The sequence below is a fragment of the Sebastes fasciatus genome, chromosome 13 (genome assembly GCF_043250625.1).
Source record: "Sebastes fasciatus isolate fSebFas1 chromosome 13, fSebFas1.pri, whole genome shotgun sequence".
Classification (NCBI taxonomy): domain Eukaryota; kingdom Metazoa; phylum Chordata; class Actinopteri; order Perciformes; family Sebastidae; genus Sebastes; species Sebastes fasciatus.
In genome coordinates, this window is record NC_133807.1 from 16,839,146 (window position 1) to 16,865,452 (window position 26,307).

At 42.4% G+C, this 26,307-nt stretch overlaps 1 protein-coding gene across 10 annotated transcripts in view; it reads left to right on the forward strand.

Moving 5' to 3' along the window:
* The first annotated feature begins 4,943 nt into the window (after positions 1 to 4,943).
* The window catches only part of LOC141780577 (RNA binding protein fox-1 homolog 3-like), a 466,511-nt gene continuing 445,147 nt past the window's right edge, over positions 4,944 to 26,307 (forward strand). For 2 of the 10 annotated variants that reach the window (XM_074655867.1, XM_074655853.1), the window contains exon 1: positions 5,029 to 5,555. The gene's annotated coding sequence lies outside the window, so the exon portion shown is untranslated. Of the gene's footprint in view, positions 5,556 to 26,307 lie in introns of all 10 variants that reach the window. The other 8 variants (XM_074655864.1, XM_074655863.1, XM_074655857.1 and 5 more) reach the window with 8 other exon arrangements.

Genomic DNA, 26,307 nt, shown 5'->3' on the forward strand with positions numbered 1-26,307 from the left:
AGCAAGAGAGAGAGAGAGCGGCGGCGAGTGTTGGGAGAAAACGAGAGAGCAGCGGAGCGAGAGTTTAGCTTTGAGAATATCAAGTGAATGTTCAGTGGAGGTTGCAGTTTGTCCAGAAATGTGTTTCGTTTCTCTGCTGCTGAGTGCAGTGGCGGGGGTGTACTGCGGACCAAAACTACGGTGTCTCTTCTGTGCCTTCTGACCCCGGTTGGGAGGCTGAAGCAGGACCCAAGGATCAACATCGGACTGACCTTCGATTCAAGGAGGGACCTTCGTTTGGCACACTAACATTACTGCCAAGCATGTGAAATGTATAGCGATATTGTGGTTTTAGCTGCTAATGTTGCTAACGTTAATCAACAGGACACCTGTTAATCACGTTCAGTCTCGTGTGTGCCAGTATGGCGAGCACAAGCGCGAGCAACAGGACACTGACTGTCGTTGTTGTCACAGGTGTCACTGTTAACAAGCAATTTCTGATTCTTACAGAGAGTTCCTTTAACATTTATACAATTATCTTTGTATGTGATTGCGCACAAACGTGTCGGTGATGATGTCACTGAACATCCGACCCCGAACCATTCCTCCATTTTAGGATTAGTGGCAGCATCTTTAGAACTGGGAGCTTTCTGGGAATGATGGCAGAGAGAGGTAGGGGTGCATCTAAGAGCTGTGTTGCCCAAGGCTAGTTTAGAGGAACTGCAAGCTGCCAGAGGATCCAATTTCAGGCCATTTCCCCCCTAAAAAAATTGTCTGAAGTGGAAAATCACACCTGATGGCCCACCAGCATGGCTTTCAAGCCACTAGATGGCTGTATGAAAGTCTTTGTACAAATCAATTTTCTGAAAAAACGGGGTTATGATAAAAAAAGAAAGGTTGGACAAAAGTCCAGAAGACCATCTGTGTCCTTTGGTAAAAAGACTGTGTTCTCGTTTCTTCCCACATGGCGAAGAGATGGACACGTTAAGCAGTTTTTCTCTCACACTGTAGGATAGATGTGAATAGGCCAGTGGAGGACATTGAATTTGTTTTAAGCTACACTCCCACGACGTGCAGCCAATGCTGAGGTACACACTTTGATTTGTGACACGCAGAGAGAGAGGGGGGAAGAGAGAAGACGATGTGGAAGAGGAAGAAGAAGAAGCAAGGGGGAACAGAAGTGGAGTGTCCCGCTGAGGTAATTTGCCTTGGGTCTTATAGAGCTTACTCGCACTGCTGGCAGAGTCATATGCAGGCTGATACGGGAAAAGGAGAAGATGTGGGAACAGCATGAGAAGCCGGCAGAATCACAAGTGTTGTAGCTTTACCTTGTGGCTTCAGAGGAAATAAGAAAGAGTGAGAGCGAGAGGAGGCTGGGAGTGGAGTAGGGTTTAACTAATACTCAAACAAAGGTAGCTGTGCACGGGCACATGCATGTCCTCCAGTGCGTCTGGGAAAGCTAAGGCCAATTTCCATGGGAGCGTAGCAGTTTTGAGCACACATAAGCACCTGTGACACCTTTGGCAGTGCCAAGAGCCCACACATCAGCCGGCGTTGACAGCATGGCTGGCACATGCCTGAGGGGCTGGGAAACTTCCTCTCTATAATTGCATCCCATGTCAACCTGTGACAAGTCAGGCTCAACCAGCACTAATCATCAGCCACACGACCTCCACCTCCTTTACCCTCTCGTTTCCTCCCCTACCGCAACTTTCACCCACCGCTCAGCGCGCTCCCACCCCAGCTATCTGCTGCCCATCTTTGTTTTGTTAAGGTAGCACCCTTTTAGCAAGCCATTACATCTTTATCTCAGCACCTGATACCATCAGCATGACTCAACAGTCAAAGCAGTTCTGTCTCATTAGTCCTCTCCTTTAAACGTACCTGCCATTTTCCATTTATTCCATCTGTTATTCTCACTGGCACGCTCCAGCTGACACATTTTACTCATTTCACGTTAATTGCATAATATTTGTTAAAACGAGTGCTGCGAGATGAAGATGATAATAGTCTTGTCTATTCTTACGGTACTGCTTGCTGGCTGGGGATTCATGAGCTTCTTCTTCTTTCACACCTCCCATGAAAAGTCTGAGTGTGACTATGATACAGTCAGTTACCAGACGCGTTAAAGCAATGTACTTTTGTGATTTAACACGAGGAGGCGATTCGTAACAACTTTATGTGCGTGACGGCAAGTTTGTAAAAGTCTGTACGGCGGAAAGTCCTTGTGATCTTTGATAAGAGATATCAGTGTGTGTGTGTATGGTGTGTGTGTGTGTGTGTGTGTGTGTGTGTGTGTGACCACGTCTTTGATCTTTGGTGAGTGATGTGTGTGTGTGTGAGTGAGTGAGAAAGAGAGCGACATGGTGCTAGTGCCTCCTGCCTCCTACAGATTGAGGTGAGAGCAGCCAGGTGGGGCCCGGTCGTGTCTGTGTGCCACAGTAACTGGATGTGATGGGTGGCCTCTGGGGATCTCTGCCTTAGAAGTGCTAAACGAGCGAAGCAGAGCAATCACACTGTTCCTGTGTGCGTATGCCTCTGTGTGTGCGCGTATATGTCGCATGCCCACACACACACCTCTCTCTCTCTCTCTCTATATATATATATATATATATATATGATAGTCAGTTTGCTTTCCTGTTGCCACTGGCTCTGTGTCTGTGTCTGCTATAAAGGACACTGCATTTATCCCCGGACTAAATATAAGCGCCACGCGATGGATGATAAGATAAAAAAAAAAAAAAAAAGCCTTTAATGTATTAAATGTTGCCAGGTAACAAGCTTTTTTTTAAAATAACAAATACACAAACATAGCTGCTGCCAGGTCAGTATGCACGGTGACGATAAGTGCTGCAGACAGTCCACATACGGTGGAGCTGTAGTGCCGCTCTGCTGGTACGACTCCAAGCACAAAGGTGGTGACAAGACACTGGTTCCGGTCTGGAGACTGTGACCCCACCCTCCTCTCTAAGCCACCTCCACCCCCACCAATGCCTCAGTGCGATTGTTAGCCCCTAAAAGGGCAAACTGCCCCCCCACCCCTTCATTAACCAAATGGAATTGACTTCATTCAGTTAAGGAGTAAAAGATTTCCTCCCGTGAGAGTGTTTGTGTACACTTTTTTGCACAGCAGCTGTGACTGTGTGTGTGTGTTTCTGTGTTTCTGTGCATACTTGCATATATTTTACAACCTGCAAACTGAAGCCCTCATGCATACGAGAGCAAAACAAACAAGCGTGTGTCACAGGTTGTGTTCTTGCCGCGGGCCAACGAGGCCCCGGCGGTGACACTATAGAGGCCTCCGGTAGCACGGGGGCCCCGCAGCTGCGCCCGCGCCCCCTCGTGCACCGCTCGAGCCGAGGTGAATGCCAAGGAGTCTCCGAGCCACTCCATCAAGCAGCTCCCCCCCCCACCCACCACCACCACCACCACCCCAGGGGAACACCAGCCAATGAATTACAGATTAGATCATTGTTACAGGATCATAACAGTGATCTAATTGCCAATTTCTCTTTTTAATTGAATTTGGTGGAGTGAAGAGGCAGAGATAGGATTCATGGGACTTTGTGTGGAGCCGATTGGAGTCGGTCCGCTGTTGACCGGACACGACAGTTAATGAGGGGAAAAATACCGGAGCTTGACATTCGGCTGCAAACAGGGCGTTGACTGCAGAAACGTCAGGACTAATATCCCTGACAGTGCTTCTTGGTCGGACTGCATCCGGTTTTTGGAACGTTTAGGGCGCTGGCTCGCTGAAATTAGTCAAATTGTATCGACATCATTATGAATCACAGTTAAATGAATATAACTGGGCTGCACACGGTGGTTGGTTGATAGTCTTCATTTGGCTTTTTGGATTTTTTTCTACAGGAATTTAATGGTTTTTTTTCTTTCCTTTTTGTTTACCTAGTCAACACATTCTCACTCCCAACTTGTGAAATACCGCCACTTCGTAAGTGCCTTTTACGGCATCGGAGACCTACGCAGAGGTACCCCTCCTGTGTTACTTTTGGACGGACCAGGGACGGTGTGTCAATATATGCTCGTTACATACATAGTGTCCTTTCAAAATGTCCTTTCCTCTCTTGTGAGATGGTTAGGTATTGATCTTGAATAATTAAGGTTAGGATAGGCCGTAGGGCAGTGAGTGTCGCAAGTTTTTGCCCATCTCAGACCAGATTTTGTAATTTGAGGGTTACCTTCTAGACACAACCCTTACGTAGGGTTCGGAAACGGTCGTGGTTGACGTTAACTTCACATGACTAACGACTGACGTGACAAAAAAAGTCAACATTACTTTTAAATTCACACGAACAGCGGCCTTTTGGTTGAAAGTCTTGTGTTTGTTTGACCCATCCACTCGCCCTTAGCGGACTCTCATGCTATTAATACTACGTCACTTGCTCCGACCGTCGAAGAAGAACGCCGTGGGTTTACAGTACATTGGAGTTAGTTGAAAGCCCAGTTTGTCACATATACTGTCGCTAAAGGGGTGCGAGAGGCGCTGCCCAATCGGCGGTATTTGACGAGTTGGGAGTGACACCATGTTGACCTAGTTTGCGTCTTTAATCTGAACCTTTAGGCATCCTCATCCTCACACACCCCCCCCCCATCTCCAAAATCTACTCCGACCAAAAAATGAGCTCCCCGGTGTTGTCTGATTATAGCTGGGTTAAATTAGATGAGATAAGTTAGCCCCACATCTCCTCCACCGCCTTGCTTGAGAGCTGACAAGCCCAATACATCTGCCGCGGCCATGGTAATTGAGATGGGGAGGGGAGGAAGAGGAGGAGGAGGAGGAGGGGGGGGGGGGTTGGATGTGGAGGAGTGATTTGTGTGTGTGTACATGAATGTGTGTGTGTGTGTGTAGAGGCGTGTGAATGGGAGGAGGGGGGCTCCCTCTGTCTCTTGTTCCTCAGTACCTGTCATTGATGAGGAGCCAAGGAGAAGCTTCAGCTTGAAGCTGTCATCGGCCCTCTGAATCTGTCTGCCTCACTCTATCATCCCTCCTCCTCCTCCTCGTCCTCCTCCTCTTCCCTCAATCTCTCTCTCTCTCTCTCTTTCTCTCTCTGTGTGATGTGGATGCAGAGTGTGTGAGTCGTGAGGCAGCCAGCGAGCGTGTGCGCCGTAGGAATCCGCGCGACCGGCTCCTCTCGAGGCGTTTAAAATCGGAGACGCCGCAGACCGACTGGGGTGCAGGCAGCCCGCCACCCTGACACCGCCGAGACCGACGCTCCCTCTCCCGGACTGACAGGCCAATCGCAGGCCACCGCTCGCCCTCCCTCTACCCACAGCGCTCTCTCTCTCTCTCTCTCTCTCTCTCTCACACTCACTCACACTCCCTCCTCCTCCTCCTCCTCTTCTTTCTCTCTCTCTTTCTCTCTCATTCTGGTTTTTCATTCCTTTGCGTTCTATCCGTGCATTCCCTCCTCCTCCTCTTCCTCCTCCTCCTCCTCCTCCTCCTCTTCCTCACACCTTTTGGTCAGAAGAGGAAGAGGAAGCCCAGCCCAGGGAGAGATGCTGAGAGGATGAAACTCTGACACGCCGACAGACCACAGGGAAACAAGAGCACAACTGTGAGTACAGCAGTCCTTTCACCTCTCACTCAGGCTTAACGCTGTCACACACACCTAGTCTTTCTCACACACACAGACACACGCACACGTGTCCGGCACACATAGTGACTTAACTCTACACACCAAAAAACATACTCGCACATCCATCCACTGCTCAAGTGTCTTTGTCTTTTTCAGGCAGGCACAATAACAGTCAAAGAAGTGTGTGTTTTTTATCTTAACATGTGCATGTTGTGCTGTTTGGATTTGGAGCTTTGTCTTGTATTTAAGTGCAAAACAAAAAAACAATCCAGCAAAAAAGTGTTTTATACTTTTACAATATGTGTGTGACATTTTCGCCCACTTTAATGGATTCACTTTTTACGCTTCTTGCCACAACTCAACAGTGCATTTTTATGTTTCTTTGTTTGGCTCAGATGAAAAATCACCCCGGCAATATGCAAGGTCAACTGAATAATGTTTCACATGCACCCGCCTCCTGTTGTGAGCTTCTTTTGTCTGTGCAGTTCTGCTGTTTTTTTTATTGGCAATATAGGCATGCTGGATCACAACATGAGGGAAACGTCCCTGCTCTTATCTCCCATCTTAAACGCATAAGCTGCTATAAGCCAATAGATGCCTGCGGGGTACAAAAAAAAAAGGGGGCGTACTTTCATTCTCAATGGCACAAGCATCCCGAGCAATCCCCACTGCTTATTGTTTAGCGCTCAGCCGGGGGGAGGTCTGCATGCCGGGCTGATCTGCGCCGTTTGCGCCACACTATTTTTTGATTATGTTCCTGGTTCATCTCTGGCCGAGGCGATTTCCTATTTCCTTCTCCCATTTCGAGAGCGGGGAGTATAATATGATAGCGGCTCACATGCGGGGAAGTGCAGACAGTGGATCTGTACAGAGGACACAGATTGCATTTCCCCTGGAGAACGCTTCCCGCTGTATTAAAGGCACTGGAGGGGCTGCTCGCCACTTGTCATCAGCTCCGCTAGTAATGCCGGCGAGGGGGGAAAGTAGACGTGGTGTTTACGGCCACTCTCTCATTTAAAGAGCTCCCATTGGCCCTAATGCCACAGCTGCATCACACCGGCCCGTTGCAATCCAGGTTATATTACATTTGCGAGGCCCAGGATATTGTGTGTTGGCGCCTCACTTTTGCTCCGACAATCTGATGAGCAAATGTTGAAAATGAAAAGATATATATGTTAAACACCACCACAGTATATTAGATTTGTTGTTGGGTCTATAAACTCCTGGAGTGAGAAGTACGGCATTTGCATTTTTATGATGTGGTATAACATGCGCCTGCTTTTTGCTTAAAATTCACCTCATTTTAGTTGTTTTTTAGTTCGCTTTCTCGTCTTTTTCTATTTCTCTGTTGTTCATTTATAATTCTTAATGATTTTCTGGCGTGTTTTAGCCCCTATAGGTGATATTTTTTTATGCTTTCCACGTTGCTGAATCTAAATGAGGGATTGATCTTGACTGTTAGAAATGTGAAGTGACACATCAATGGCTCTCGAGGCCCAGCGAGCCTCTGGTCGCCGATGTGTCAGCAGAAGTGAATGAAAAGCTTGAGACTCACTTCCTTCTCTGTCTGGCCTTGGTAAATTTACTGAACCCTTGTGGTTTAACCCTCACACACACAGACACACAATGTTAAATCAAGGTAAACAAGACAATTATCTATCCTTTCCCTCCTCTGTCGTTCGTTTTTCCCCATCCAAGGAGGGCTGATTAGTTCGAGTTGAACTGATTCGGTGTCCTACATAAGAAAGTGTAACTCCACTGACCGTGCTGCATCACCTATAACAACCATCAAAGCTGTGATATTCGTGGGCACAGGGAGATTACAAAAGCTACATCACAAAAAGTAATTTAAACTCTCTAAATTAATGCAACTTTCATTTTGGATTTGCCTGTGGCTTTCACCGAAAAATCCTGTAATTTAAATGCAGAGAGCCCGTCTGCTTCTGACTTGGTCTCTGACCGTCGATTTAAATATATCTGCTCCCACGTTGTACGTTTCATTGTTGAGGAATATATTCAAGTTAATAGCCTTTTATGGCAGGAAACATATTTAATTACATATATCTTTCACTCTAGAGGTGATGTTAATGTAAGTCGGTGATCTTTGCAGTTATTAAACGGCTCGCGAAGAGAAGATAAGTTACTGTCACCCTATATTTATGACTATCTGCCTCGCGTATCTGCACTTATTGATTAGATGGTTGGTAACCAGTCCTGATCATCAATGGGGATCCTTACAAGGCGAGGGCCAGATAGTCTTTCCACTCTCCCTGAAGGCTCAATTACACAGCATGCACTAGGAAATGTGGGGGGAAGGAGATCAGCTTCTGACAAGGTCAAATTATACATGTCAGCTTCAAATCATTTTGTTGAGGTATCCGGACACATCTGAATGTATAAAAGACACATTCGGAGAATCAATAAATGTTGTATGCTAGAGCTCTTTAAATATTCAGATACCTCACTGATTAAACTATGTCTACTGGAAGATATGGTTTGATCTCCTTCTGGGTGTTTTCATTTATTTTCCGGAAATCTCCACCTGACTTTGGGGTATTAGCTGCCAGTAATTGCACATCTTGAGTGACGGAATTTACTAATTTGCCAACTTGTTACCATTTAAACGATGTTGATTACAATTGCAAAACCATCATATGTTTTTCCAGTCTTGACTCAAATGTAGTGCTACTTGTGTTGCCGAGTAGGAAAGTTGACGCTGTAATTGGTGCTTTGTGGGGCTCTGTTTGCTTCTTTTTAGACAATGGGACACACAGCCTATTCAAAAACCTTGTGAATACCACAATTCAATGATGAAGGACATGTGTAGCAAATATTGAAAATTTTCACTTGGTGGAAAGCCAAAAAGCAGAATTGATTTGTTGAGTGAGCCTGGGAAGGACAACCTTTCCTCAAAAAAACTTTGTGAGAAAGATAATTTTCTTGGCAAAGTGCTTCTGACAGAATACAGGAGGATTAATATATGACACCAATCGCAGGGTTTTACATATACACAAAAACATTATAGTTTGATCTCACAACGTAGGGCTGGGGCGATATGGAGAAAATCAAATATCAGGATATCTGTGACCATATACCTCAATATCAATATTGCGACGATATTTCATATTGTTGTTGACCATTGGTGCTTTCACAAAAAATGTACACAATGAGATTTTTGATAAATAATCATCAGTATTGTGGATATAATGACTAAGTGGGTAAAGGCCAATAGTAGAACAGCTAGTACAGTCTGGTAAGTTCAGAAAATTCCATCACTTTACTGTAATGCAGCCTTTAAAACCAAGAAAAGACAACACTTATGCCATATTACGATATCTGAAATCTAATACAATATCCAGTCTCATATCAAGATATCAATATATTATCGATACATTGCCCAGTCCTATCACAAAGTAGCTTCTATACCAGCAACATGGGTCAGTTCACACGCATTTTCTTATTTATGTGTATTGTTCTCTATCCATGCAGATAGTTTTGGTTATATTTGTCTGGATTTTGAGATATCTGTCTCTAATACCCATTTTCCACCAAAAGTGCAAATGCCATTTTTTCAAACACGGGAAAACCCGCTAAAAATAGTCAATAGACTCCCTTCCCATTGCCAATAGACAAGTAGCCTTTCTGTTGTCCCGTTCAACACACCAGGAAACAGGGTTAGTAAACAGTGAAAATGTTACAGTGGTTACTTATTTTTTTATATCTCTTACTTATTCAGTCTATCTTCAAACTCGCTGCCGACTAATTTGGAACGATTTTGAGCGCTGCTTGGACAGAAATGGACAGAATTTCAGGCTGAGATGACAATAAGTGTGTCTGTCAACCCGATCTCATGGGAGGGCGTAAAAATAAAGCACAACATTACATGGACATTCCGTGTTTCATGAGGACATATTTTAGGCTTTTCTCATGTCATTTGTACGCAGATTTTCGTGGGTCATTTGTACATCACACAACAAAACTACGGTAAGGTCCGCGGTTAGGTTTATGCAACAAAACCACTTAGTTAGGTTTAGAAGAAGCATCATGGTTGGCCTTGAAATAAGTACGTAAACTAAGCAAAGTACGTACGGAAACAACGTAACACGTCACAAACTTCACTAAAAAAACACGTCACCAATGTAACGTAACTTACAAAAAAATAACACCGGCCTCCTGGTTGAAAGTCCAGACTACATGGCGTACAAATAACACGCCACAAGCAAGCTGTTCTTATTGCACACTAAATGCCTTGCGAATTATCGTGTCATTCATACTCCTTTTCGTGCGACCGAGTTGTGTCTGTCCACTCCGGTGTCATGTTTTCATCACTGCTGATTGGAGTTGGAGCTGATAAATACCCAGGACTGCTGCAGTCATTTGTCCTGGGAATAAATGTTGATTGCAACCTTTCACACTGAAGACAAAAGCCAAATGTTAGTGGGTGTTGGTGTTTTTTTTTGTCCACTTGGAAAGGGACTTAAGATTTCTGCCACCAGCCAAATACAATTTGGTGCTCAAAACATTGAAAAATTACATTTAAGAACAATAACAATGTGTCTTAAAAGATGTCCTAGTGATGTTCTGGTTACTTTTTCCTGAATGGGCTTTCAGCATAACAATGTTTTTCATGATTAATTGATTTACTGATTATTTCTATGATAAATCAATTAATCATCTGGTCTTTAACATGTTAGCAAATAGAACAAAAATGCATATCGAAACTTCCCAGAAACCATGCTAACTTCTTAAAATATCCAAAACTGTCATATAAGACCAAGAAAACCAGAAAAAATATTCATATTTGAGAAGCTGGAAACAGTGAATGTTTGCTTTAAAAAAAAAATACTTAAATGATTACTTGATTATTAAAGATGCTATTGATAACATCGATAACATTCAGCCACTAGTTGTAGCATTCTCCCTCCCCGTTCCATTGCATTTACTTCACAACAAGTCGTTGCCAGGCACTTACCGGAAAAGCATTTTTTACACACTAACTGATGACCCAGAGATGCCACGATACCAACATCATTTTACTATTGGCTCACAAGCTTTGGCAGACGTGGGAACCAAACGTCAGATATCTTTCACAGAGATAAACAAAACATTCATTTAGGACCCTCTGACATTTTTAAAAGGATTAATTAACAATCATAATAATATCTTTTAGGAAAAGCCATACTTTTATTCAGCACCTTTCTAAAAGCACTGTGGATGTTTTTTTTTTTTTTTTTTTTTTATTCGTCAACATAAAACTGTTATCAATAAGACCTTTAAAATATAATTGCAGATGAATTTTCTGTGAATTGACTAATAAATAAGTTGATTAATCCATTCTGCTGTAATGGAAACTGTCACCAGTAGTGTCTGTTGATTATTGAGTCAAATGTCCTTTTTCAAAGCTGTGAGCGCCACACCTGAAATTCCAATCACCTCCATGGTTTTAGGAGGCAGTTAGACAGATATATCGCAAAGCCCGGGCAAATAAACCAAAACTATTCACATGGTTAGCTATCACTGGGGGTAAGTAAAAAAAACAAAAAAAAAACATGTTTGTGTGAATTACCTTGTTAAAGCTGTCCTGGACAGAAATTGTGCTGTGAACAGAGTGTTTATTTAGTCCATTTTATTAGAAAGTTTATAGCAGCCCTGGGTGGGCTTTTGCCACTCAGTCGCTATTTAATCAGCCTCTACCCCGAGCGTTAACCTTCATTACCTCTCTGTGTCATTCTCTGCAGGGTCATGCAAAGTATCATCAAATATTTATGATATTAATAACTGCCTTTAGGAAGGAAAAAAAAGGAACATAAATAAATCTGCTCGGCAAAGCACACGATTAAGAAGTCCATTCCATTTAATAAATGGGTGAAGGGGAAATAAAAGGGCAGGCCTGGAGCAAAAGGGGACGAGACGTTACAAAACCGGCGACTAAAGACGAAGAGACGCCACGAAGCGGGAGCGAGCAGACGGCTTTTGTGGTACAGTGGGATGTTCCTTCTGTAAAATTTGTGCATTTATCTGGTGTACAATTGTTCTTCTGTGAGCTTATGCGAGCCTGAGAGAAATCGTTGTTGTGGATGGCTTGAGCATCCGCGGTCCCCGGGGGGGCCTCCTACATCGACAGACTCCAAATAGACAAACATGCAGACACCCACACACATGCGCGCACATATGTGCACGGAGCTGTTTAGCATGGAAGCCGACTGAGGCAGGGCCCAACATTAATTATCTGTTTTTCAGCCGAGGTCTGGTGACAGTGATTAGAGTGAGGGGTTTTTTGGAGAGTGGTGCACACACGGTCTAATGAGGAAAACTGGCCTCTCTATAGAGCTCTCCAGGCACACTTGATCTGCTCTGTGGCTCTGTGAGTGCATGTGTGTGTGTGTGTGTGTGTGTGTGTGTGTGTGTGTGTGTGTGTGTGTGCACAAGTGTGTGGGTGTGACTGTTGCTCCTCCAGGCTCGCTGCTGGGAGAGACACACTCTGAATCTGAGGTTTAGAAGCCGATGTAAGGGTTGAGACACTCCCCAAAGCAAGAAAGGTCTTTTACATAATTGCTGTTTAATTGTGACGATTAATGTTTGGTTTACTGGTCGAGGCCGTTTTGGCTTTGGTGCTCGCTAAAGCTTGAGCTGCTTAAAAATAATGTGATTTTTGCGAGCACACCACATGACAGCGCGGACCAGTCTGTATCCCATGAAGTCTGTTTGGAAAAAAGAAGCAAGCTGCTTTCCTTGCGAGAGAATTATAAATGGCTGTGTCCAAACTTTGGCAGCACAGAGCCAAAAATACTCTGCACAGTAGTGTGGAACAGCAGTGGATCTGTGTTCATCTCAAAACAAAGGAATGATTTTTCTACAGGCGGAGGAAAGAGATGACTTGAATGAGGTTAGAGATTTAAAATTCAGAGTCAAATGCTCGCAAGGTTCAGGTTACTTTGACCTAAATAAGCTGTGATACACTGCAGGGTTTTCTGATGTAAAACATTGTTTGTATCTGAGTTCAAACCGAACCAAATGCACAGACATTTTCAGCAGCAGCAGCGGCAGATTGCATGGCTTGAAATAGTAGTTTTCTTTCACCAGAAGCACTGGTCCAGCACATCAGCTCTCCAGTATCGTCGACTAAATCACATTTGTGAAAATGCCAATGTTGGTGTGCACCTGACTGATAGATTTCTGCCCGCACCAGGTTGGCTTTAGGCGAGGGCCTACACGTCATTTTCCACACCATTTTGTCCCAAAGTCGATTACTTTGCCTCTGCAGCTATGGCCGCCTCTGAATTGAACCACGCATTTAGCTCGGGAGCTGCCAATAAAAGTCAGAGAGCCCGGCTTCCATCAGCGTAATGATATTTCAGCCTCAGTATTAGTTCAGCACTGTTCTCCACAGCAGTTTCTGCTCAATTAAAGATGGTCCATATTTAAATAAGTAGAAAATCAGAAACGCCGGGGCCGGCCCGTGTGCATTCAGATATGCTGTCGAACGGTTAAATGATGAAGTTTGAAATGGACTTTTTTAAGCAGCCCAGACGCTCCACACCTTTCGAGTTTGAATAAGGGGAACTGTTCATTTGTAGCTGTGAAATTTTCCTTTAACGTTATTGATGTAGATTAACTTTTAAAAAGGTAAGTAAGTGAAATGTGAAATAATTCATCAAGAGGCAGCCATGTAAGAAATGTGATTTTTTCGCTGGCAGAAAAAACTCGTAGACCATTACCCCAAACAGAGGAAGTAGATTAAGGGTGGGGCTCTCTCTCTCTCAACCTCTCTCTCTCTCTCCGTCTCTCTCTCTCTCTCTCTCTCCAGGCCTGAAAGTATGAATAGCACATTTCCAACTAAATTGCCAGGCAGAGCGAAGGAAATAAATTTCAGCTAGTGTCAGCCCTGTGCGCTCATGGTTTGGAACTTCCGTTGTCTTCCCTTCCCCGGCCACTTCGGCTTTATTTAGCGGGAGCTGTCATTTCCCATAAATCCCTAGGAGGAGGCGTCCGTCAGAGCTGCCAGCTCCCCTGTGTGGAGCACCTGTAACAGGGGAGCGAAGTGACAGTTGTGCTGGGACGGTCCCATCAAACGTACAGACACACACAGACACACATGCCTGTTCTGAGACCTTTGTAAGTTTCCAAACAGAGTAGCAGCTTCATTGAAAAGTCAATACATCATATAGGAGATTTAATAGACTTTTGAGTTAATTTGAATATCGTTTGAGGCTTCTACTGGTTCCATAAAGTATAAATAAGCACCATTCAAATAGCAACTGTGCTTGTAAATAAACAGTAGGGCTAAGTTTCTCTCAATCACAGTGTTTTGTATTTATGTCTGTCAGCTTTGACACTTTAATAAATGACCACAGTGAGAAAATGTACAGTGGACGCAGGGTTACGGTATCTGTCAATTGTCATTTTCCACAGACTAATTGTTTTATTATTATATTTATAAATGTCGCTTATAAATGCTCGCGAGGTGGAAAAAGAGGCGAAGTCTCTCTTTTTTTTATTTATCAGATTCAGCTGTCAGCACACATGCTCCATCATCTGCGCTCCAGGAAATTAGAAAGGAGAAACGTTTGACAGCACAATTTCACAAAACACCGCCATGCCATCATTTCATTTTCTCTGAACCTTTTTTTTTTTTTTCTCCCCTTTCATTTATTTATTTCATTGTCTTTTGAAAAACAAACAGAGCGATAACAGCGGTTCCTTTTCAGGTAATTTATCCTTGTTGCCGTGTTGCGCTTTACTCTTGCCTCGCAAAAGGTTTAACCCCAGCTGATTAGCCGGCGCACAGGTGGGATGTCAGCTAATGAAAAGGAGAGGGTCATATTATAGGAGATGACTAACATGAATAAAGGGCGGTTTGGTTTGACAGCTGACGAGTGGGATCTCGGTTGCTTGGTTTGGCTCTGCCCTTAGCGTGCTGGCCTGAGGTGCTCCAGTGAGTCTTGACCAAGACGGCAAGAAGTCATCAGTCGCCGCGCAGCCACGGCGGTTATACATCACCAATATCAGTAGCTGACGGCTGCTTATCTCTCAGGTATCGATTGGAGGACTGTGCAGGGGGGACCAAAGCGGCGCGGCCAATCAATGGGGGCATTTCATTCTCCTTGAACATCTGCTTTTTGATCCTCAACACTGATTGGTCGGGCTCACTCCGATACTGTGGGGATTTTTATTTTCTGTTCTGTGTTATGAAAAAGAGTGGGTGGAGAGTGATGAACACTTTGTTGTTGGCAGCCTGCTGGGCTTCTCACGGATGTGCACGGCATATGTGCGAGAATCCTGTTGTGTTCCCCCTTCGCTGCCAAGAACCCACTGATCTCGCTTAGAGGTTTCATTCAAATTTACACTCTAATTTCAGTACACATAATTCCATCACAGAGATATGGAGACCAAAAAGCTTCTCACGCTCACAAAGTTTCCCTGGATTACCTCCAGTGTCTCTGCAGCTGGAATACATGTGTAATCTGTGCAAAAAATGTGAGAGATCTTTGTATTCCGTGTGGTTTTTGGAGGATTTCGTAGAGTTACTGAGCTTTGCTCTGTACAGCTGACACTGAGCCAATTATACACATAATTTGTCTATTTTCATCGGATTGACATTTGCAAGTTGTTTAATATATATATAGACAACCTGATCACACAGGAAGGCATATAAATAGCACAACGTTTTAAGGACATTCCGCCAGTCAAGATAACGCATTTTAGGCTTTTCGCGTGTCAGTTCACGGCACGTTGTTAAAGTGAAATACTCGTTATGTTTACTCAACAAAGCCACTTTGGTTTAGAAAAGACATCACGGTTGGGATTAAAATAAGTACGTTAACTAAGTAAAATACTACATAAACATAACATACAGTACATGGAAAGTATGGAAAACACATCACACACTGCACTTACATAACTTATATTCACGCGGATGCATTTACATTGCAGTCATGACAGACGGCAAAAGCAAGAAAGGCGTTGTTATTGCAAGTGAAATGACTTACAAATTGATGTGTCATTCAGCAACTTGATCTCCCAGGAAGACGTATAAATAGCAAGACATTACAAGGACATTTTAGCCTTTTCACGTGTCATTTCTGTCACGCAACAAAACTACATTAGGTTTAGGAAAAACGTCATGGTTGGGTTTAAAGTATGTAAACAAAGTACAATACATACTGAAACAATGTAACAAAAGTACGGAAAACACATCACAAACATCACTAACGTAACTTAAAAATAACTCAACATGAACACCGGTCTCCTGGTTGAAAGTCCTGTGTTTGTTGGATCCATCCACCATAAGCGGTCATTCTCACTTTTTCCTCTACGTCACTAACTCTGAGCGACATTCATATGGAAGCGTTTACATTGCAGTCAGTACCGACTGCATGGCGTGAAATGACAGGAACCCGCGTTGTGATCGGACGCGATATGAATACTAATTGCTCTGTCATTCATACACCATTTGGTGAGACCGGGCTGATATGTTCTCATCCAAACTTGTCACATACCGCCACTTTGTCACAGATCTGGGCGTCACTTTAGGATTCAACAATAAAACCACTATAGTTAGGTTTAGGAAAGAACTACATACTGTAGTTGGGCTTAAAACTACTATGTTTGCATAGTGAAAATGACACTCAATGTTGTAAACATGGGACATGAACTAACAGCTGATTGTAAAGTGACGCACGGGACACGAACAGCAGTCTCCTTATGTTTGTTGGACCCATCCACCTCCCCTCCCACCCGCCCGGTGTGTCTATTTTCACTGTTCAAACTATGTCACCACACTCTCTGACCACTTTCTCTGACCGTTTATTGTTGCCGTGAATGGGTTTACATTGTAGTTAAGGTGAAGCCTGGTGCGTTTCACACCAGCGCTAAAGGGTGCCTTGTGCGGCGGTATCGAACACCGACAGCCATGACAAAGCCTCCGTATTTGACGCCCCGGGAATGAGACCGGGCTGATATATATTATGGTTAAAAGGGGCGTAGTGTGTTCCAGGACAGTAGTTCCCGACCTGAAGGTCAGAAGCACCCAAGGGGTCACAAAATAAATGTGAGGGATTGAGAGATAATTAGAAAGATGGCAAAGAAGCAGGAAAAAAAACATTTATGCTGCTCAGAATTATGTTTATTATTTCTGACTTTTCTCATATCTTTTCTTCTGGAATACATATTAATTTTTTGGGACTCAGAAAACTTAAAATGAGATACTCTGAAAAGTGCTCACAGACATATAGAGTATAAACACAAGCCGATAAAGTCTGGAACCAGGGCTCCAGGACTTGAATTCTATAAGCAATATGGGCATAACTTTCCCCACTTCTTACTCAAATCTGTGACATTTGCTTTAAACCTCTTCGGTCCCCTTGAGGCAACAGTAGCCGGTAATGGAGAGAAAATAACTAAGCCACATTTTTCTATATGTGAGCAGAGTAAGCAAGCCAAACAGAGCCGGTGTCTGACAGAAACAGCATAGAAAGAAATCGTCAGTTTGGCTCAGACCTTGTGCAATATGTTGCCTTCTTTATGAAACCACTGTTGCTAATCAGTTTCCCGCACAGAATACCTGAAGTGTTGAATGAGCATGTGCAGCAGGTGAAACATCTGTGGATGTTTTTTAAGAGAGAACGTCGATAGTGAATCTCTATTGTGGCTTCAGATCAGGGGATGACAGGTTGCTGGAGTTTTGGCGTGACTCCTGTTTGTTTTTGTGGTTTCTCTGAGCAATGTTTAATAATAATCATCATCATCTTCACAATGAATATGATTTACAGTCTTAACATTTGTTAATTAATCCTCTGACATTTACAGGACAATAAACCTCAGATGGAGGACAAACAGCCAAGTTTGAGAAGTTAGGATGTGCTTCCTCTGAGCATTAAGTACCAGTAGTGGAATGTAACCAAGGACATTTACTCAAGGACTGTACTTAAGTACACACTTAAGGTGCTTGTACTTTACTTGAGTATTTTCTTCTCATGCACTACATGTCAGAGAGGAAACATTGTACCTGTTACTGAACTACTTTTATCTGACAGCTTTAGTTACTTCACAAATTAAAATTGCACACAAACATATGGAAATGTACAAGTATATTAATGGGTTGACATAAAGTATTTTTGCTAAATTGTCTCATGGTTGCAGCTTCTCAAGTGTGAACATTTGCTTTTTAATTATTTTAATAGTATAGGAGTAATAGTAGTTAATAGCTTAGAGGTTTGGCCTGTTGGTTTGTACTAATCAAACATTGTGAAGGTTTCACTTTGGCCTCTGGGTCATTGGGACGGCATTTCTCATTTTCACTATTTTTACTAACCAAACAATCAATCGATTAATGGAGAAAATAATCCGCAGATTAATCCATAATGAAAATAATGATTACTTAATAAATAACAGTCACAGTTTTAATATGTTTACTGAAGACATTTTCAGTATTTGTACAGTTTGGTATTAGTATGTCTGAATACTTCCTCCATCACTGTTAAGTACCCTGTGTATTTTCTTAATAAGCAGATTATTTATTTTACCTATCGCCAGCATTTTTTATGGAGGACAGAAGTTGCCAAAATCAAAAATAAATGACTCAATAAATAAATGACTCAATAAATAAATGTAGCCATTAATTAATTGATAGAATGTGAGATAAATGGTGTTTCTGTTTTAATTTGCTTCTTTATTTATTTTTTCGCTTATGTATTTACTCTTCTGTTTACATTTTCCATTTTATTCATTTATGTATTTATTTGTATTATTTTTTTAATGTATTTATCTATTTCCCAGGACTGTAATAAACCCGTCCAATCATTTCATTACTGTCTACCTGCGTGCACTCTGCCCGTGCACTCATTGTTCGTCATCGGAGTCTTCCACAAGCTGCTAGCTTGACAGCTGTGACTACTAACAATAGCCATGTTCATAGTTTACGTTCATAATGCTAATTTTGGGGGAATGGCTTTGGAGGGAGGCTTGAAGGGACAGGCTGTCAGTGTTGCTGACTTGGCGACTTTCTCACTTTCTCTTAGAAAAGAGTTGGCAACACTGTGCTGGGTTATTCAGTTGGATCATTTTTAAAATCTAGCGTACTCTTGCTAGTTTTTCAACATTACTGACTCTAGCTTTACGTGAAGGATCTGAAAACGTCCTCCCCCACTGTTCAGTACTCTGTGCATTTTCTTAGTAAGCAGATTATTTATTTTAACTATCACCACTCATTTTGTGTCCCATCATTGCAATACCCAAACATGAACACTCACAAAGCAGGTCAAATCTTTAGAGTTGCAGTGTGTAGGATCTGGCAGCATCTAGCGGTGAGGTTGCAAATTGCAACCAGCTGAAACTTCTCCTGCGTGCCAAGCGTGTAGGAGAACTACGGTGGCGTTTTCCTATGAATGTCCAGCGTCAATTTCCATTCCAGTCTTCAAAATGAACTTCCGTCTTACAGAAAACAATTTGGTTAGGATTAGGCAACAAAACGACTTAGTTAGGTTTAGGAAAAGATTGTGGTTAAGTTATGCCGCACCGGAAGTGGCGTAACTTTAGTACGTAAATTACGTGGCAAATCAACGTTGGCTTCTGGTTTCACACGGGACATGAATACCAGTCTCCTGGGTCAAAGTCTGGTGTTTTCCCATCCACCCCCACCTCCTCCCTATGCGGCATTTGTTGCCCTTTATACTTCCTGGTACACAATTACATGGATTACATACAAATTGATTTTCTGGCATATATACGAATTAGAGTGCATTTACTTTTCGCAGGTATAGCTATGAAAACAGCCTGCGCCAGAACTGTCAGAAGCACCTCGACTAACGAATGAGTCACTGCTCAATGATAAAGGAATCCATCAGCTCCCTGCATTTTAAAATCTATAGCAAAATCTGAATTTCCTTGAAGAGGGATTAACAAATAATGATTGTTCTTTGTGAGAGACTGCCAGTTCATGACATTTGATATGCTGTCTTTCAGTTTGTGTATTCACAAAGTTCTCTCCTTCAAAGTGTATAGATGGCTCATATTGAATTCATAAGCCAGTCATGCAGGAAAACGGAGCACCTTTCTGTGATTTACTTTCAGATGGAAAATGAACAAAGACGGTTATGCCACTCTATTTGTGGTTCTGCTGGATCCAGAGAGATCGCTGTTTGCATAATATCTACCTTATAGGTCTCCTTAACCTTTGCTGAAGGCTTATTGACTCTCGCTAACCTTGCAGGGAGCTGCTGGAGGACAGGAGATGATGAGCGTGCTCAGTGTATGGAAAAAGGCCCATGTGGAGGTTTTTTCCCGCCCCCACCTTGCCCTTGCCGAGCGACACCTCTACCAACGCTTTGCATGACCTTTGCCTTCTGATCTCTGTTACCATGGTGAAGCCCACAATAGGCATATGATACAATCTGTCTTTGATGCACTTCCAGCAGGTACTGCATAAGTATAACGCTGTTAAAGATAGAGGTTAAAAGAGGCAAATGTGAGATGATCTCCGCAAATTGTCAATTTTGTGTAAATTGTAGGTTCGTTGGTCAGATTTTCACGGTCCCTCATGACAAGCAAACACCCTCTCTGGCTGTGCATGCTTCCACAGCTTTTACTTTTACCCTTCTCTGACCACTAGGGGCATGTTTCTCCTTGAATAGTTGCTTATGCCACAAGATTTCTGTAAAAGTAAAGAAATACTAGTAGTATAACATAGTACAAACCAAATACATCACTGTCAGTGGTAGCAGTTTAGTCATGCTGCTGGGTGTAGGATCACAAAACGAAACCTGCCCAAGAGAATAGTAATATAAAATGTTCCCTTCAACTCAATGAGAAAAACAGTAAACGTAATATTCAGCAAAAAAACTGCACATGCTCTCCAGATGAAGCTGCTGCTAAAGGGATTTTCTTTCATTTACTTCTCTTAAAATGTCATTTCTTTTTAAATGTATATTTTTAAATTGTACTAAATTGCAAAAAAATAGCTAAATCCACACATTTATTGTACCTGAACAATTCCTATTGTTGCTCATGCATGTCCTCAATAGTGTTCAATAAAAGGCATATGACCTTTGCTACGCTTCACAGACCAAGGTTGCACAGGTAACCGTTTCACTTCACATCCTCAGAGGCCCGTCTGACACGTTTCTTTTGTGATTGATGGTGATGTTTAAAGTTAAATTATAATCCTCCAAAGATCTGGACATGGTTCGCCCTTCGAGGAGGCATTGTCATCAGAGTTTTGGTAAATAATTTATAAATGATACATTCATTACATCTCAGTTATTTTTTTTTAATTTTATTTTTATTTTCAATGATGTTCTTTCAATACATGTCAACAAGATTTCAGGATGTATTTTGTTTTGAGGTGTCAGAGCAAAACAGTGAGCGATTATAACTGTGTCATTGATGGAAGTCATTTCATTCAAATTTGTGTAATTAGGCTTCACTCAATGAAGAGTTTAAGTAGACCAAAACATAAACAAACAAGAAACAATCCTAAAGATATTTTTAATAGACCTTGTGAATAAATTCTAGGCAAGAAAGGTAAACATTTGAGAAATGTTTACTTATATTAAACCTTTCAGTGAATGGGAAAGGTTTGTAAGTTTAAATTCTTATTCTTCTTAATTTTTTTAGGGCTTTGAAAAGAATGCATTCTCAATGTAAGTACAAAAATACCATAAAGTATTTCAAATTTGTGTTTTTAGCCCAAGAAAAACAACTAACTATTAAACCAGGAGCTGAGAGTAATTTTTGGTTAGGATCCACTATTATCTCTATAAACCGATGATGCATTCATACTGTATGCAGAATCTGTAGGCAACGAGACACGATTTTGGTATCAGATGCGTTCTGGTTTCCGTTTGTAGTCTGTTTGTAGTCCGAGTAGTATTGACCAATGGTATTTGGGCAGGCTTTGGTTGCATGCAGGTAAACAATCTGTGTAGAGAGCAAAAGAGGCGGAATGCATTCTGGGAACCCATCGGCTATCGCCTGACGATGATTTAGCTTTTTATTATTATATTATTATTTATACATAGGCTGTGTATAAGAAGTGGACGTAGTCACTAAAACATCAACCGTTGGTTTGTGACAGTGTCGTTTCGAAGCCTAAAGTTTGGCATTTTGGCCATTGCCATCTTGTTTTTTTGCTGTCGCCATCATCGCAATCAGAAGTGACACAAGAGGGTGGAGCTAAGTACAACCGTACTCTGAATAAGACATTTTTTAGGAGACCAAAAAGGTTATAATTAACTATCATGAACTGAAAACACAATGTGAAAGGGTTAAAGTTGTAAAACGAAAACACGGACGACTCCCAGACCGGACAACGCCGTGGTAGTGACCTGTCAATCACAAGGTAGCCACACCCTAAAGCATACCCTACTTTATGGTCTATTTGACTCTAAATGGGACCATAATTTACTAAATGAACATCATGCTGTATTGAAGAAGACTTGAAACTAGCGATTAAGACCATAAACTCATGTTTACAATGTTTACTGAGGTAATAATCAAGTGAGAAGTAGACTCATTTTCTCATAGACTTCTATACAATCAGACTTCTTTTTGCAACCAGAGGAGTCGCCCCCTGCTGGCTATTAGAAAGAATGCAAATTTAAGGCACTTCCACATTGGCTTCACCTTTCAGAACTGGAGGTTGCCGCCTGGTCCACTCTCACGCCTCACGTTGCTAATCGGACTGTAAACAATAACCGGTGGAAACCCAGAAATATCGGTCGTTGCCCTCAGAGGCTAAATCCTCATCAGACTCTTAGCCGATGGGTTCTGAGATTGCGTCCACTGTGGTTGAGGTAGAATTAACCATCAGTCTGCCACCAGGTAGGTTGATAACGTATGAAACAGAACCTATTGTATTACTGTTGCAGGTGCTCAGTGATTTTCCTCTCATTCGATGTTGGATCCAGACAATGGGGTCTTCATGGTGGTGGTGTTGGAGGAGACCGGGGAGGGGTCAAAACAAGACGGAGCTGTCGAAACACTGAGAGCCATCCCTCACGTCTGACTGTAGTGGTTAAAGGGCAGCCAGGCTCTTAAAGAAACCATTAGCATTTAGATTTGAGACGCTCCCCCCACAGAGCAGCGGGGAGTGGTTGCGTCACACCTCCGACTTTTTTTTTTGCTTCGAGTGGGCCCAAGTGGCAGCTCCGTTGCCCTGATCAATCTCTCAATATGCCTAAATTGCTTTGGATGACCTCCTTGTGAAGAGACAGGATTGGCCATACTGATGCTCCTCCAATCAATAGCAGATGCTATCATGGCTCATCAACAATGAAGTGTTTTTAATGGAGGTCAGGGCATGGAAGATCTAATTCATTTTAATTTGTAAATTGTGGCATGACAAAATTCTAATCAGGGCGCTTTGCTATCAGATATGCAGACTTCTGAGTCCCTCGCTCTGTGTCTCGCTCTCGTTGCTTCTTCTCAGCCTCATTTGCATTCCATGTCTGTCTGTGAATCCACACAGGACTGGGAAAGCATGAATGTATACATGACATATATTAAATATCAGTCAGCATTGAGTATCGCTCAGTTTTTAATGTTGAGCATTTCTTTTCTTTTTTTTTTAAGGTGTATCATCTTTATCCGAGACAACTTTTACTCAGAAACACACCCTTGCACATGTTCCACCTCATTAAGTAAAGATTGAAAAGATTATAAATATGACATGTGCAATTTATTATCTTAATTAATTCACTGTCTTCTGTCAGAGACAGGCAGGGCTGCTCTGTCATCTAGAAACTATTTTTTTTTTGCTGGGGATGCTCGTAGGAAGCCGGCGCTGTGTTGTTTGCCGATTAGTGTAAGAGGTGAGCCTTTTCCATCTCCCCTTCCATTTCAGCTAAATTTGCCTCAGCCACAGTAATATGCACCACGGGATCTTTCCCCCCGTGAGCGGAAATGCAATTGGAATGGGATGCGGCCGTCCGTTGTGATTGTGTGCAGATGAACCTGTCTGCCCTTGCACCCGGTGCATGAGTGAGGCCATGCAATGCCCGTCGTCTGTGAAGGCTCTCAGTGCAGCGAGAGAAGAGGGCAGGTCCGGGGGGTCACCGTCTCCACACAAGGCAGCGCGCTTGCTGAGCTGTGACCAATGCAATCGGCAGAGAAGATCGCCACACCATTTCAAATGGATTAGGCTTCCTTTCAACTTGGAGGGAAATTGGCAAAAAACATCCTGTCATTGTTGGCGTAAACAAGAAAAGAGGTCGCTGTCATTACAGAAATATTCAAGTCAAGGATACTGCAGTGGAAAAAAAACTGTGTTTTTGCGCACTATCAAAGGGCCTTGACAAAGTCCAAATGTGAAGAATGCACATTCAGTTAGAAGGGGTTTGCGTTGAAACGCTCTGTTCAAGGTCTGTCGTACCTCCTCCCGTCAGTTGTAACACAGGAATCTATGAGTGAATTATGGGAAATAATTATTGATGAGAGGCAAGGGGTATAGTGCTGTACGGGAAAAAAAAAGGAAGCTTCAGAAGCAGGCAGCATCAACCCCCGTCTTCACTCTCGAGTGTCCCCATTGATTTATCAGGACTCTATTTTTAGTTGCACATGGAACAGTAATGGATTCATGGGAATTAACAATGATTCATGCGAAGCTAATATCAGAGATTTCAGAGGCTCGATTAATGCTGGAGGAATTCAGCGCCTCAACTCCCCAATTATTCACAATATTTCTCCCACTGCATAAACACAGACGCCTCTACCTTATCAGAAAGGCTTGTTAAAGGAGCAGGTGTGTTTGTACTGTAAGAATATCTAATGGGTTGCAATTAATAGCATTAACGTTTTCCCGTCATGGTCCAGCTGATAATGTTTTTGGATTCTTGTTATCAAAACAACAACTCAAATTAATTAACGCTTTACCCCTGATGGTATCAAGCCATGCAGATCATTTGGGTTTTTCTTTGCTGATGTTCTCAGCCACTGAGATTTCTGCCTCTAGCCCTATACAATGGAAGTGAATTGAATTTTGGATGTGGTGTTCAAAGCCCAACTTCTGACTTCTGTTCGTAGTTCAAATATGTTATTTACCTTTAACCTAATCTTTCTTGTAGCACACAATGGCATATTAGAGACTTTGTATGTGAAAATAGAATAATTACAGAGCCGAATCTGACCCGTGGACATTTGCAGCTGTAGCTCAGTGGGTTGAACGAATTAATCATTGAAGAATTTGAATAGACCAAATCAAAAACAAACAAAAAACAACGCTCACAATATATTGAATGGACCTTTTGAATAAATTCCATGCAGGCAAGGAAAGGTAAACATTTGAGAAATGTTGAAACGCTTACTCAAATTGATCTTTTTAATGAATGGGAAAGGTTCATTTTTCAGGGCTTTTTAAAAGAATGCGTTCTCAATGTAAATAACAAATACCACATAAAGGATTAGGCAACAAAAACACTTAGTTAGGTTTAGGAAAAAAAAAAAACATGGTTGAAATTACTATGTTTTTACAGTGAAAATGTGACTTGTCATTGTGAACACATGCAGGACATGAACAAACAGCTGATTGTAAAGTGAGACGTCAACGGACGGGACACTAACAGCGGTCTCCTGGATGAAAGCCCTGTGTTTGTTGGACCCTCTTTCGCTCTTTAAGTTAATTGAAAGCCACGAAAGGGTGTCTTCTGTGGCGGTATCGAACGCTGATGGCCATGACAAAGCGCCAGTATTTGACGCCCTGGGAATGAGAACGGGCTGGTTAATCTGGTTCTAGACTTCTACATCATTTCCCTCAGGTTGTCAGTGATTCAAATAGGTTCGGTGTTTCAGGATTGATAGGCGGGATTCAAAACAATGGAGAAGAAAATGGTGAAAAGCATACATGAGACGGACACAGCCGTGCAGTTAATACATTGACTTATCAGAAAAAAACAACATTTGCAAATTGATTTAATATTATTAAATGTTCCTTTCATTTGCCGTTGCAGCTACTTTGTCTCGAGAAAATGACGTTGACAGGACGGATTCATCACTCGGTTAGGGCAACAAAACCACCCCTCCCAAACAGAAAACAGCCAACGTGAACATAATGTCAGGCTGAATAATGAAGTGGAACAAAATGGCAATTGAGTCTGATTGTCAGGCTACGTTTATACAGCATCATCTGTTGGTCTGCGATCGAGTTTAGATTCAATTTGATGGTTTGCTTCGCTGGAGGAGTGAGCACTTTTCTCTGTAGTTCTACATTTATGATGACTCGTGGGATGTTGTAGTAGATCCTAATAGATTTGATCTTTTTGTATCATAATTGAATGAGCTAAATATCGAGGGCCTGTGAAATGGTGTGTGGGGTCAACCGTACAAATACTGCTAGAGGGAATATAAAGTATAGGCTAATAAATATGACTTGGGATTACTTTTGTGCACAAGGCATTACATAATAACATTTAAAAAAACAGAAAAAAAACAACAATGTCCCAGCTGCTCCAACTAATCCACAGACCTCACTGTGAACAGTTTTCTTTTGGTGCAGCATTCTGCAGAGGAAATAATCCACACTTGAGTATCAAGCGTGTTTATTTGAATCAGTGTCTTGAATACAGTCAGCGGAAGAAGTAATTTCAGTGTTATTACCCCAACGGACGCATTAAGAGTCAACAGCAGAATTCAAATTGTTGCGAGTGTTCGCACACCGTATGCGAGATTTGATAGTGTGTGTTCGACTGTGTAATGTAAAATTAGTCTGAATGTGTGTGTTCAGGCTTGGCTTGGCATTCTG